Source organism: Manacus candei, unplaced genomic scaffold (assembly GCF_025592945.1).
Source record: "Manacus candei isolate 608988 ecotype Guabito, Panama unplaced genomic scaffold, ASM2559294v1 h1tg000008l, whole genome shotgun sequence".
Classification (NCBI taxonomy): domain Eukaryota; kingdom Metazoa; phylum Chordata; class Aves; order Passeriformes; family Pipridae; genus Manacus; species Manacus candei.
In genome coordinates, this window is record NW_026138056.1 from 1,119,659 (window position 1) to 1,129,665 (window position 10,007).

The following is a 10,007-nucleotide window of genomic DNA, read 5'->3' on the forward strand; positions in this document are numbered from 1 at the left end:
ACGATTTACCAACAACAGTGTAAAACATCATTCTCCCAGCCTAGACAAACCACAGCAACCCAAGAACACCTAACTAAACTTCAGCCTGGTTTTATTTTACCATGACAATATTAAATATAGCTCAAGAAGAAATCTGAATTTTGTCAGCTATGGGGAAGTCAGAAATAAATTGTGAAAAGACTTTACTTTCTGGTTGCTTTCAGCCTCTCATTCTCTCTTGCATGAGCACAGTTGGAATATGTTTTCACAGACAGGTTTTCTGTTTGGAGTCAGTTACATGTGAATGTATTGCACCAGTCATTGCAGACATGTGTGACGCTCTGGGGAGTTGGGCTACAGTGTAAAAATGGTGCTCTTTGGGACATAAACCTATCAGCTATTTGATGAATATACTGAGCCTGTTAGTTCATCTTGTAGTTTCTGCTGCAAAGTGCCGTGCTATCTCAGTGAAGCTGCTACTTTTGTCCCTCTCATTTGTTTAATGTTTCTTGCTTCCTGTCTCGTAAAGGCAGAGCTGTGTCTGCTGTGATAACACAGATCAAACATCTTTGAGACAATGAAGAAACCTAAATGTGCAATGATTTATTTTCAATATATGTGATTCATAATCAAATAACTAGGAAGTGGCAGGTACAACTGTCAAACTGTAAGATTTGAAGTGTAGTCTGCTTTATGTAAATTGAATACAAATAACAAATGAAGCTGGGAAGCTGCGGCATCCTGGAATAAGTACCACAAAGCCAGTCACTTACAAAAGACAGCAGTAAAAACCATAAATGGGTGGAGACAGGAAGAAAATCCACTGATGTGAACAGAAGAATGATGTGCTTTGGGGCACTGAGGTCATTTCATCAGTTCAACAGGACAGAATCAAACCAGCGTGAGAAACCTTGCAGGAAACTCATCATAACTGTAAAAATAGGAGCTCCTGTAATGAAGACTGATACAGTCCAAATTACATCAGGGAGGGAGGAAAGCAAATGGGATTGGTGTCACCTGTTGTCAGTCAGCTCTACAATAGAATCAATAATTTTATTTTTTTTTTTTTTTTCCAATGGACTGCAAGTTAAAATAACCATAGAAGGTCTGACACACTTACAGACAATAGAGCTGTACTCTATGGTCATAATTGCTCGGTTACCATATAATACTCATTTTTAAGGTTCAAATCAAAAACTTACAGGATAAGCAACTTCTAACATTCCATTGCAAAACTTGTAAGGGCACAATGGTTAGAAAGAATCACAGAATGATTCAGACTGGAAGGGACCTCCTGAAGTCATCTAGTTCAACTTTCTGCTTAAAATAAGTCCACTTAAAGCAGGTTGTTCATGTTCTTGCCTAGCTGAATCAATCTCTGAAAAAATGGAGATTCCACAGATGTTTTGGGCAACTTGTTCCAGTGTTTGACCACCCTCATGATTAAAAATAAATAACCATTTTTCTCACATAGAATCATATCTTACATATAATGATATCTTACAATCCTCACATCTAGAAGAAAATTCTCATCTACCAACGTGTGCCTCTCATCTCAAAACCCACGTGTCTTCAAGAGGAGTCTCACTCCATCTTCTCTGCAAGACATCTGCTCCAGATAGCATTAAGAACTCCTCGGTATTTTCTACTCAGAGCTTTCAGCTCACAGTTGGATTTGTTCAAGCCCAGACCTCTCAGCTTTTCCTCATATATTTTGTGCTCCATCCCCTTGAGCATCTCACTGGTGAGCCCAAAATGGGTGCAGTACTACAGAATTGATTACACAATCAATTCTTCACTTGGTTTGCTGGCTACAGTCATGCTAATACAGCCCACATGCAAACGGCCTTCTTCAGTGTAAAGACACTGGCTGGTTGATGGTCAATTTGTTGTTCAACACAATACCCAGGGCCTTTCCTCTAAAGCTGTATTCCAGCTAGTCAGCCCCAAACTGTATTGGTGGACAGCATTATTCCATCCCACATGCAGGACTCCGCACCTGGTAATGTTCGACTTCTTGCGGTACCTGCATTTCTCCAGCCCACAAATATCATTCTGAAGAGCAGCTCTGCCTGCTGTCATTTGCTGAGAGCACAGCAAATGTCCTATCTCTGCCTCATCATTCAGTTGATTAAGGCTGTATTACGCAGAATCAGCCTTAGAACTGCCCCCCAAAGGACATGTTTTGTAAGCAGCTGTCAGATGGACTCTGTCCCATCGATTCCTCTGAGACGAGAATGACAGGCCTAAATGAAAAAACGGGCAATTATGGCTCTTTCACTGGCTGTGACTTGTGAGAGCGGATGATCACATTGGCAGTTTGTAACGCTGACAGCAGCAGACTGTCCCAGGGCAGGAGCTGCTGGACAGTCCTAGTCCCCAGCTGTGTGTGAGGGAATGAATCACCCAAGAATGATGAGAACCACACTAATCATTCATACGATGCCACACTATTCATTCAAAAAAACTAGCCCCAGCTGAAGCAGGGAAGCTTTCTGCAAGCTGTTACCATTTCCCAGCAGAGACCCACTTCTGGGTTACATCATGTAATGCAGCCCTGCAAGTTGCAAGTGTAACACCTCCGAGCAGAGAGCGTGCTGGTAGCATGGTCATTCCCATGGAATTCTAGGGGAGCACTGCTGCGGTAACACTGATCACAGGAAAAGGGATACATCAGTACCTGAGATACCCACATCCTAGGGGTATGCACAGGGAAAACAACAATGTTTTACATAAAATGGTCTTACAAGACCCTGGACAGAGGCCACCTAAGGAGGAGCTAGACAATGGTCTAGGTGTAACAATTTCATAGTTATGATAAAGTCCTGCACTTCGGAGAGATGTTTGTGAATTGTAACACACTTACTCTTTGTCAAAAATAGTGAAATAAAGGACCAAATAATTCATTGCATGAAGAAGAGGGAATTGTTTTACTACAACAGACCCACAAAACAGGGAATCTGAGTTCTGTCCCCAGTTTTATAGTAGACTTCCTATGTAACATTAATCAAGCCTCTCCTGAACCATATACTCTGTAAAAATCTGTCTAAAAATGCTATCATGACTTTATTGAGAATTCCAGAAAGAGAGAGAAAAATAGAAAATAGGATTACTTCTTTCGTTGCATGTTCCACATTTATTAAATTCTATTTATTCTTATTAGGGAACACTTGTGAGTCTAATGGTATTTGCAAGCGTTTTGACATATTTGGCAGAAAATGCAAAGTGTTACTATTGTTTCTTCATCAAGTAATGTCAATTCTTTCATAGGGTATTTAGATAGAGGCATTGACAAATCTCCAAACCAACTTCCTCCACACCCCAGCTCTTCCCCTGATGGTGCAGGGCTTACAGTGCTCCCATCAACTAGGCGGATCCTCTCACCAATAATACGATTGAAGCCATCCAACATTTCACTTTGAAAAAGGAAATGCATTTTCCTGAATATGCGCCAGAATCTACTCCACCCCTAACTCTCTGCACTGCTTAGTTACATATAGTTAAATAGCATGAAAGCTGCAGAATTAGTGATTCATTACTACTATATCAGTGCATTTTCAGTGACAATGACTCACTTTATTGCATTATAAATGAAAGTATGAGAATGGGTGCAGCAGTGAACCGTGTACATAAATGAGCCCATGAATCCTAGGAGATTCTAAAACTTTTGTTTGCACCTGAAAAATAGAGAACCAATAACTGAAATGAGATAGGTTGTGTTCTAAATATGAAGTATTCAAAATAATGTGTGGAAGAACCACAGAAAACATGCTTTCTATATAATTGTATATAACTTATCTATGATGACAGCTTTGTAAGTTCTACAAAACTAAATTAGTAGATACAGTAGCTAAGATGAATATTATTATATCCAGGGTAGACCCTGTAAATGGCATACAGCAATGAAGTACTTATACAGATCCATGATAACATCTAGTAAATGAGAGACATAAATGCATCTGTCATAATTCCTCTATGTTAGAAACCTTCCAAAAAAAACCTCAGTAAATCTGGAGGAGTTATTCAAAGAAATTATAAGAATAAGTAGCAAAGGAAGTTACCACCATTTCTGAATTTACCTCTCTTGTTTACCTAACAACTAAGCCAGAAGCTTTCTGAAAATATCAATTACTTGTACAACAAGAGTGGTCATTATTCATCAATAATGAATACTATTGATGACTACATTTTATTTCACATCAAACCAAAGTGCCTGCTCATTCTCAATTATTTCAGAATGATTAAAAAAAAAGAATACTTCCCCAAACATTTAATTGAATGTGCTATTCACCCTATTTTTAAAACAGGACCAAACTAAGTTTCAAAATGAGAAGGTTAAAAATTTCATTTGGAGAAGAATGACAAAAAAAAATTTTATATTCTGAATTTCTTCCCCTCTGCCACAGTGTTTTTCAGATAAAACTGCATGCCAGATTCAAAATTCCTGAAAATACAGCCAGAACTCTTTTACCATCTGGTTTTTGCCCTCTGCTGAGGTAACATCCTTTATGCAAATTTCTGTCAGCAAAGATTATATTAAGACATATGCTGAAAAATGTAATAGCTAATTTTTTGGAGATGCTAATCTTTAAAACATTTAGTCGTAAGAGTAAAATTTAAGTTAAAAGAGGTAGGTTGTATTTTGAGGTCTCCATATAAATAGAAAAGGATTAGTATGGCACTATCCATCTGGGGCACTATTGTGAAGTTCCGCTGACTGGGTGTTAGGAACATTATCTTATGAGCTGTATATTTCCTCCTATAAGTAAGGTTTCTAAAGAATAATTGCATGGGAGAAAAATAAGAGAGGCTAAAAATAACTTTTTTAGTAAAATATCCTTAAGCTAAGCACACACCAAAAGGTTAGCTGTGTTTATATCTTAGGTATATTTTAAATTACAAAAACAAATTCCAGGTTTTTCTACCAATTATTTATGAATTCAGAAAATTTTCTATTGATTGAAAACTATTTTCTCTAGGCTTTCTCACCAGATGCATAAGTATGTCTTGTCTTAAGGCTACGTGATTTAATCAGGAACTGTGTGTAATACGCTTCACAGAAGTAATTAATGCGTGATCAATTTTGTGATTCAAGACTTCAGCTCAGTAATCCATAACACAAGAGAATCTAAAAGAAGGCACTTGTAAATGAATTCTTTGCTTGGAACACACCTGAAATTACCACATTGTTCAGCATCTTTTTTTGTGGAAGAAAGACCAAGAGGGTTCATTTGAATTTTGATGAGCACTTTGTTGTTAATTTTCATGCACAGACATTTTGCTCATGAGTTTAAGACTCAAAAAGTATCGGACTGGAGTTTTCTAGTGGTTTAAATTCCTTTAGCCCCCTGGACAAGATCCCGCTTTCAATCATCGGGGCATGGATACAATGAAATTTAATTGATTTTCTCTTTCGTTCAGAAGATACAAGGCTACTACTACCTATTTATGTTTCCGCAGATGTGTCCTCTTCTTCAGTCCGTATGGGATTGGAGGAGTCTGGACACTTCAGGTATTTTTTTCTGGCATCAAGTAATGCCATCATATCATGTGTTTGAAAAATCATAGAATGTCTCTTAGATTCACCTTGGTGCAGTGAAAATCTGCCCACGCTTTTATCTCTGGAAGCAGACATTCTCAGTGATTCAGGCTACAGTTAACACAAATCATCTCAGGACTGAAAGCAGTAACATTTTATGTACATGGCAGTGGACTGCATGAGCTTTGCACAGATCCTGCATTTCTTAACTTCATTTACATTGGTTTGTATTATCTGTGCTTTTCTCTTGGGCACGAAAATCCTCCATTACCCAGAAAACTGAGTGTTAATTACAATTGGTTCTCAAAGGAGATTTGGTTTTCCAGCTCACAGGCACACCAGTGGCAGATCACCACCTCCATCTCCCAGAGCCTTCATCTCCTCTGACCTTTGCATCCCAGGGATCCTAACTAAGCATCAACATTTTCAGCCCAAAGCAAATTATAAATTTGGTCTTGTTGCTGCAAATTTTACACATTTAGATCATTTCACAGCTATTACTACTTTCAAGGAAGTTGACAGCTGTCATTGTCCCTTAGTAGCACAGACAAGGCCTGAGAGACTCCAAGACTCAGATACCACAGGTTGGAGGCAACTCTGAAAGTGACTGAAAGCAGTAAGTCACTTTGCAGAGTACAGAATACCATTGCAGCTACTAATGTAAAGATAAAGCATGTGGTTTGCTATAGCTGCAAGACTCCTGCCACATAAAGACATTTGCTGTTCTTCTCATGTCACCAATAACAGGAGACAGGTATATGACAGCACTTACCGCTGGTTGAGGGGACAGGTAAAAAGAGGTAAAAGGGAGAAAGACCAAAAAATGCAGCTATGTAAGCAATGCTTGAAAGAGGTAGAACTGCAACACTCTTCTTTCTCAGAATTTATCTTCTTTGCTTAGAAAAAAATGTAGTAGCAGCAAACAAAACTAAAATAATTCATAGTCTACTTTTTTTCTAGTTTTGCAGTTTTCTTACTCTTCCATATTCCCTCTGAACAAAACCTACATAAAACCCCCAAGAAACATTAGTGACAGTCTTTGATGGATGCAGTTATGAATTATAATGAATAATTATGAAGCAGTCTAGATTTGAAGGTTTTATGTACACAATCACTGCAGAATACCAACAAGGTCATTATTAAGGTCCTATTTAATTTGATGTTTTCATTAAGGACTTCAGAGAAAGAGAGCATCCCACACAAATGTAGGGTTAGCTAAAGGCCAACGTATGAAAGCATCTGGGGAAAGTGATCCAAAGAGTAAAAATGACATTTCTTTCAAAGAAGGAATGAGAATCAATTCTACTGAGCAAGTCCGATTTGAACCTCATCAAGTCAAACAGCTTTTGTCTTAACTTCATACCCCTCTTTAAAAGACTATGCCAAAGTTTTTATTTTCTTTCTGTTTCTTTCTCCCAGATTTCGATATTTGCATACAGTCCCATTAGGAACATTTTCCCTAAAATTTATAGGGACAATTTAAGAATGAACAGAAGTTTATGCTGGATCTTTGACAAACCTTTTCCTTATGATGCAACAAATAGCCAGAATATCAGTCTCACATTTCATTCTGCCAGCACTCAGAGTTGTTAATAATTAAGGGAAGAAGGATAAAGGAGGCAGAGTTAATCTTCTCTTTGATATGAAGTAAGTTTTATTCTGATTTCTCCTTGCACTTAGCAATGGAGACATTGTCTTGTTCAGTCACTTAATCCAGGGACTGGTCCCAGCTACCCTTCATAACACTTTAGGTGTGTCCCCTAAGCCTGTTATTCTACTTCTGCGCACAGGGTATGAAGAACTGACATATTTAATTAAAAAGTTACAAATTCCTCTTTGCTGTCATTTCAGCCAATTTCCTGCCTGATGATAACTCCTCTTTCTTCCACAGCCTATGCAAGTGCAGTAACAAAAATATGTTTTTTAAGATATGTTTGTGAACTTTAAAAAAAAAGATATTTTTCCCCAGAGAGCATGGGTTGTGTTATTGCTGCATCAGCAGGTGCTTACTTCCTGTGATCACCAGGCAAGAGGCAGCAGCCACAGGCAGAGTAGCTCCCAAAATCAACAAACAGTTAAGCTGATGGTTAGGATCTGGTCCGTCTGGTTTTAAACTAAGAGCAAAGAATGGAATTGTGATTTAAATCAGAACTAGCAATAAAAACGTGGAAGATCAAAGGGGGATGGGAATAGACTCAAATATCTGGGGACCACTATAATAGCTTTCATTCTAGTGTGTATTGAAAAGTACCAGGTCAGCTGATAACAAGAAAATATATTCTAATCTCATTATTGCTGCTGAATATTGAAGTGGGAATAAACTAGGTAAGCCTGTCTCAACCTTCTCATTTTGTGTCATCTTAACATGTCGAAGACAGAAGAATTAAAGGCTTGTCCTTGAATAAATTACCTCTTCTGCACATAAAGAAATGCTGTATAGGTTACTGTCTGTCTCATTTTCTCTTCCAACCATTCTTCATCACAATCACAAATCTATGGCTAATCTATAGATAATTGTCAAATGACATCCTCCATGACTAATTAACTACCAGGGAAGCTAACATTCCCAGAAATAAAATGTTTGATGGGGTGTTTCCCTCTATTTCACATTCAAACAGCCTGTTATAAATTGATGATACCACAGCTGACTTTTCCTTCAAATGCCAAAGCCTTTCCTATGTAATGGAACGTGAATTTTAAGTAGAAAGACATCATCCTTTATGAACCATATCACTGCAAAACCATAAATCACTCTTCTAAATGATTTCTCTGTTACATGAGTAAAATGCTGAACCTATCAATCCCTCTTGCTTTATGAGTCTTGGGACAGCTCAAAGGCGTGAAAGCTGAAAGAGTACATATTAATCCTTCTGAAAACTCAAGACTCAGCTAATGCAAAGAAGCAAGTATGCTTGACACTGCTCATTTGAAACCTACAAAATGAATAACCCAAATGGGGAAGGTCCCACTGTCACATCCTCACAAGGAAGTATAACAAATGGCAATCTAGTGAATATATATCAACAAAATCTGATAATGCTAGTAAAAACATCTATTGTGGACCCATCAGCACAGGAAAGACATGAATCTGTTCAAGTGGGTTCAGAGGAGTTCACAAAAATTATCAGAGGGCTGGAGCACCTCTCCTGTGAAGACAGGCTGAGAGCTGGGGTTGTTCAGCTCAGAGAAGAGAAGGTCCCAGGGAGATTTTACAGCAGCTTTCCAATATCTAAAGGTATAAGAAAGATCAGGACAAACTTTTTAGCAGGGTATGTTGCAATATAACAAGGGGTAAAGGTTTTAAACTGAAGGAAGGTTCATTAAGATTAGATATAAGGAAGATATTTTTTTACAGTGACGGTGGTGAAACACTGGAGCAGGTTTCCAAGAGGGGTGGTGGATGCCCAATTCCTGGAAACATTCAAGGTCAGGGTGGATGGGCTCTGAGCAACCCGATCTAGTTGAAGATGTCCCTGCTCATGACGGGGGGGTGGGACTAGATGGTGTCTAAAGGTGCCTTTCAACCCAATGATGATTCTATGATCCTGTGATCTTCCTTAATATATTTAAATGGATACTCTTGGTTTGCCCTTTCTATTAACTGGTAATTGTACAATGCTGTCAGGCTCTATAGTATTTAGAAAAGATTATTACATCAATATTTTTAAATTGTTAGCATTTTAGCATTGTTACTAAAATTGATTATCCCTTTATTGGACAAGCTGGAGAGTTGGTCTGATTCCAACGGGATGAGGTTCAACAAGGCCAAGTGCTGGGTCTTGCACTTTGGTCACAACAGCCCCATGCAGCACTACAGACTGGGGACAGTCACTGGAGAGCAGCCAGGAAGAAAATGACCTGGGAGTTTGGATTGACAGGAAGCGGAACATGAGCCAGCAGTGTGTCAGGTGGCCAAGAAGGCCAATGGCATCCTGGCCTGGATCAGGAACAGTGTGGCCAGTAGGACCAGGGAAGTGATTCTTCCCCTGTACTCAGCACTGGTGAGGCTACACCTGGAGTACTGTGTCCAGTTCTGGGCCCCTCAGTTCAGGAAGGATATTGAGGTGCTGAAACAGGTCCAGAGAAGAGCAACAAGGCTGGTGAGGGGACTCGAGCACAAGTCCTATGAGGAGAGGTTGAGGGAACTGGGTTTGTTTAACCTGGAGAAGAGGAGGCTCAGGAGAGACCTCATCACTCTCTACAACTACCTGACAGGAGGTTGTAGCCAGGTGGGGGTTGGTCTCTTCTCCTAGGCAGTTATCAGTAAGACATGGTCTTAAGCTGTGCCAGGGGAGGTTTAGGTTGAATATTAGGAAAAAATATTTTACAGAGAGAATAATCAGACATTGGAATGGGCTGCCCAGGGAGGCGGTGGATTCTCCGTCCCTGGAGGTTTTTAAGATAAGACTGGATGCGGCACTTAGTGCCATGGTCTAGTAACCACAGTGGTAGTGGATCAAGGGTTGGACTTGATGATCTCGGAGGTCTT